We start from the raw sequence: 5,860 nt of genomic DNA, 5'->3' as shown, positions 1-5,860 counted from the left end.
GACACCAAAAATCGGTTTCAAGAATTGCAACAAATTCCCAGTGTATAAACACAAAGAAATTTAGATATAGACACATCAGGGTAAAACTGGGGCATACCAAAATCAGGTGAAACATATAGACGTAACCAGTAAGCAAAAGAGATGAAAAGAAACTGATCTGAAAGGACAAACAGTTAAATCAGCATTTAACTGAACAACAGCAATGAAAGTGGCAAGTGGAATGATAAAATAACAGCCAACCTCAGAATTCTCTACTAAGTCGAAGATATTTTCAAGCATTAGGACAAAAGCTAGAATGACACTAAAAGCATTTGTTACCAGCAGGACCTCATTACGCATAACAAGTAATTTTATATTATGAACTTCAAGCAGAAGGAAAGTTGACCCTGATGGAAGGTCTGCCATGGAAGGAAAAAGAACAACAACAAAACCATGGGGGTAAATATGTAGAGATGAATCTAAGTAAACGTTCATTGTAAAACCAAATTATTTCCTCATGGAATAAGTAAAAAAAACACAATGTAGAATTAAAATATTCTCCCCCTCAACATATTATTCAAGTGAGGCATAGAAATAAAAGGGTTGTGGGGCACCTGGGTGGCTCAGTCGGTTAAGGGTCCAACTCAGGCTTAGGTCATGATCTTGCCATTTGTGGGTTCGAGCCCCGCATCGGGCTCTCTACTGTCATTGCAGAGCCTGCTTGGGATTCTGTCTCCCTCTCTCTCTGCCCTTCCCCACTTGCACTCTTTCTCTCTCTTTCAAAAATAAACAAGTATTTAAAGAAAAAGAGTTGTGATGCCATTTATATTATTTGGGAGGAGTATAAAGATCCCAATTCACTGTAGATTAAAATAAATTAAGTATATGTAATCAATTTTCTAAATAAGGAATGTAAATACAGCACATAATTCACAAACAAATTTTGAAAATATTCTTGAATGATATTATTCAATCAGAGAAGTAGGGCCAGTAGAGAGGGCATACCAGTGAGCAGGCTGAAATCCCAGGAACATGGACTTGAACTTGACATCTGCAGGTGGGCATCAAGGAGGAGAAGAGAGAGTAATTGCCAGCACAGCTGCTACTCAGTCTCTGACTTTCAGGGAGGACGTGGTCTTTCTTACTGGAGTCTCCACCTGATTAAGTCAGGCCCAGGAAGGACAATATTCCACTTAACTCAAAATCAACTGATTTGAGACCTCAGTCCTCTCTCTGGATCTCTACAGCAGCATCTGGAATAGCATTTGATGGAAGAGCAAGAAAAGGTACGTGCACACTACCAAATGGCAGCTGTTGTCCTTCTTTCCCTGATTCTCTCCGAGAGAATCTCCCTGGGAGGATCTCCCCACTGGATGGAAACTTACAACAGATGGAATTCTGGGGGCCGTAGTTCGGCAGAGTCAGTTTGGCCCATGGAACTCTGGGGGCCGTAGTTCGGCAGAGTCAGTTTGGCCCATAACAAATGCATCATAACACCCCACTTTAAGAAATTATAAAAGCACCATAACAACCCATTTTAAGAAATTATAAAAGCAAAATAAAGACAAGAAAATAGACAAAAGCAAAATTTAATCACTGTACTTCATTTCATTAAAATATTAATGATAGCGATTACACACACCTTAACAGATACAATAAAATTAATAAAATTTCCTTATCCACTTATGATTTTTTAAGAAGATGTTTACCAAACAGGAAATAGAAGGTAATTTATATTGTGTAGATAAAGAGGAAATACAAAAAAAATCTACAGCAAGCATCACAACTATAAAAGAGTGAAAGTTTTCTTTGAGTTCAAGAAAAGGGAAGATCTCTGTTTCTCCCTTTTATATTCAACTTTATAATGTGCTACCTCATATAATAAGGGAAGCGGGGGAAAAGAAAAAGTATAAGGAATAAGAAGAAATAAAATTGTCCTTGTTCACAAAGATTTTCACAAAGATGTTAAGAGAAAAAAGAAAAAGGAAAATAACTCAAAAATTATGAAAAATAGAGGGTAAATAACACTGAAGTAAACTTACTAGGTTTTGCATTTTTACAAGGCTATATAATAAGTAAAACAATGAAGTTCAAGTACAAGGATATATGAAAAATGAGATCTCTATATAAAAGCTAGATATGTATTAAATACACAGAGCAATTTCTTAAAAGCTAAATGTGGCATTTCATAGAGTAGGAAAAATTATTTAATAAATGGTTAAGGGAATACTGCATAGCTCTTTAAAAAATAAAATGAGCTTCTACTTTACTCCTTACATCTAATACTTTCCCCAAACATCAAAGTATCAATATAGGGGCACCTGCATAACTCAGTGAGTGAAGTGTTCACCTCTTGATTTTGGCTCAGATCACCATCCTGGGGTCGTGGGATCGAGCCCCACGTTGGGCTCTGTGCTGAGCGTGGAGCCTGCCTCAGATTTTCTCTTCTCCCTCTGCCCCTCCTCTGCTTGCACACACCCTCTCTCTCTTCAAATAAAAAGCTTGGTTTTTAGTGATGATGTGGTGAGGAAAGCCAACACGAAAATCGTTGAAGATCGATATATATTGGCCCTCATGAAATTAACAATGACCGTAGTGAAATAAATAGAAAATCTTAAAGTGCCAACTAGGAAAAACTCTGACATGCATTCAACAAGTGGCTGTTTCCTTAATACTTTACCATATTAAAGAGATTCTAAAAATCTAGCCAAAGAAAAACAACTCACTGGAATCATAAGCAAAAGATGTGAATAAAAACTTTCCAGAGAAGTCTTTCAAATCTGTAAAAGGGTGCTCAAGCTTTCTCATATTAAGAGAAGCGAGAAAATTAAGGCAAAAGTAGCTTACATATTAGTTTGGTAAAAAGTGAAGCCTTCAGTGAAATACCTTGTGCTCGGGTTGTGGGGAAACAGATCCTTACACATGAGTGTAAATATTCGTAATCTCTCTGCAGGACTCTTGGACAATAGCCAGCAAAACTTAACAATAACTGCTTACCTGCTGATCCTACTATTTAGTATGTCGTCCACAAATAGGCCCCCACATGTACAAAATCAGACAGGAATATGAATACTGCAACCTTATTTGTATTACTAACAGAATAGAAATAATCACATATAAATATAGGTGATTGGATAATAATTACGAGACATGCATTCAATGAAATATTAGACATCTCTTAAAAAGAATAAGGCAACTCTTCTTTTCCCATATGGTGTTGTCTTCCCGATATGATTTTAGTGTGTGCATTGCCATTTGTGTGGAGAAAAATGTGTGTATACCAGATGCACAGACCTATGTGTAAAGTTTTGTGATTACCTCTGGAGAGATACTCAGGAAAATGTCTATATGGAGGGAAACCAGGTGCTTGGGAATAGTAGCCAAGGCAGCGAGAATTGATATTTATTCTATCCTGTTGCACCTTTTAAATCTTTCCTTATGTGTATTAGTCTTCAGAAAATAAATATATTTTTTAAAAAGTTGATACAGTACTATTTTTGAGTTGAAACCATAGTTAAAATAAAAATACCTCCATAGAGAATGCTACTGGGAAGTTTCTTGATTTTATAGGTGGCTATATTCACGTTCTGAAGGCCTAATTACCTACCTTCCCACACTATCAAATATTGACTGAGTGGGTGAGAATTTATATCCACGTCTCTCTACAAAAGCCAGCCTCTTCTATTGTTTCATATTTTTATATACTACATACATATTTTTAAATTTCCATGTATTTGGGTCTCTGAAATGTGACAGTAACAGCATCCAACGAAAAAAGACTTGGATATAAAATTGTTTTAATAAAATTTAACATGAGGGCGGCTGGCTGGCCCAGTCAGTAGAGCATGTGACTCGATCTCAGGATCGTGAGTTCAAGCCCCAATTTGGGCATACAGCCTACTTAAGAAGAAATTTTAACATGAATCCCAGAATCTAAATACAGAGCCTGGTCCATGATATGTGCTCAGTAAGTATTTGTTGAATTAATAAATGACAAATAGAATGAATGAGTGAATTAATGAATGAATGAATGACTCATGTTGCCTTTGAAGGGTGCAGTCTGAGATGGAATTCACTTGCGATTTATTGATTTATTTAAAAACGAGTTTTAAGTTTATTTTGAGGGAGAGAGTGTGTGCATGTGCACATGCGTGAGTGGGGGAGGGGCAGAGAGAGAGAGAGAGAGAGGGAGAAAGAGAAACTCCCAAACAGGCTCTGCGCTGACATGGGGCTCAAACTCACGAACCACGAGATTGTGACCTGAGCCGAAGGTGGATGCTTAACCAACTGAGCCACCCAGGTGCCACCCAGGTTATTTTATTTATAAAAATAAAAATTTTATGGAGTTTCATGGAAGCATTCCATGACACAGGCGTATTTTTTCAAATTACCTGAAATTGGATATACCGTATTTATTTTACGTAAATTCTCCCAATAGAAAAATCTCTTTCTCTCACCGTCCGTATAAATTAATAGAATACATAATCTCAAATTGTGATGTAAAATTGTATTAGTGTATTTATCGATGCAGACACCAAGGAACAAGGTGGGTTACTTGAGCTCTTTACCCAGATCTTCCTGTTGAAATTGTCAATGATTTTTGCTGTGAAGGTGTGGCAATGCAACGTTACCTTCAGAGAGCTTCAAAGCGGCAAAAGCATGTCACAAATCCGAGTGCCAAGAATATAGCTAATATACGTGGGAATTGTTCCAAAAGAGCCATATGGCAATGTGAGTTGAACATCTTTTACAGCAGTAATTCCATTCTAACCTAAGTTCTTTCCCTTAAATAGCACCTCTTTTATTTCCTGTAGTCAAACTGGCTGTGTAGTCCCCACTCTTGCCAAAACCGTGTCTGGGCTGTGCATCTCCAGGAACCGTAGGGCTAAACCTTGCTTTTCACGAGACGGCTCTGACAAAATCCCTCTCGACACACCTTAAATTCTATCAGATCAAAGGCCGAAAATAATATTCCATCAAAAGTAGAAAGATAAAATGTTTATCTACCGCATTTAGGGGTGTGCGATGTTTTTAAAGCACTTGAAGTTTGAGTGAAACATTACTAAATGTCTCTGCAGTGCAACGTGGCTTGCGTCCTTGCAGCATTTGACGGATATATTGTAAGAGGCTGGTGGCAAATTCGAAGTGGCATATTCAGTATGTGTTCAGGATGTTTATGTGTTCCCTGATTCTTGCGGTGCTCTGTCTAATTGGAAATAAGGTTTACGTGGTGAGACCAGTGGAGCCGTGACATGTAGGACCATAAAAGCGAGCCCTACGCCGGCACACCATCACTTTTAATGGATTTCTACATATTTGGAAAGTTTTATAATTTCTCCTTAAAAAATAAACCCATAAACGTCAGGAAGAATATTTTTCCTCCTAATGGAGTTTGCATGCCAAGTTGACTTTGTTGCAATGTCTGTAGGTGGGCTGGGGTAAAGGCCAGGGGAATTGAAAGAATTTTCTGAAATACGTGCCTTCTTTTGGAGGACTGTTTCCCTAAGTAAAATACAAACAAGGCACTGTGTACCCAGGTTTCAAGTTGGTAAACAGATAACGCGATCGCCGAGTGCATTTTGTTAAATGGGTCTCCGATGCAAGTCACTGAGATGTATAAAAACAACCCACCACCCACTCTCAAATGTGCATTGAGATCGCAAAATTAATAATTTGTGCTGTTGCTAAAATTAAAATTTGCCAGGGCGCCTGGGGGCTTCAGTCGGTTAAGCGTCCGCCTCCTGGTTTCAGCTCTGGTCGTGATCTCACGGTTCGTGAGTTCGAGCCCTGCATCCGGCTTTGCGCTGACAGTGTGGAGCCCTCCTGGGATTCTCTCTCTGTCTTCCTCTCTCTCTCCCCCGACTGCACTCTTTGTGTCTCT

The sequence above is a fragment of the Acinonyx jubatus genome, chromosome A1 (genome assembly GCF_027475565.1).
Source record: "Acinonyx jubatus isolate Ajub_Pintada_27869175 chromosome A1, VMU_Ajub_asm_v1.0, whole genome shotgun sequence".
NCBI classification, from domain to species: domain Eukaryota; kingdom Metazoa; phylum Chordata; class Mammalia; order Carnivora; family Felidae; genus Acinonyx; species Acinonyx jubatus.
Note: the sequence above shows the minus strand (reverse complement) of the source record.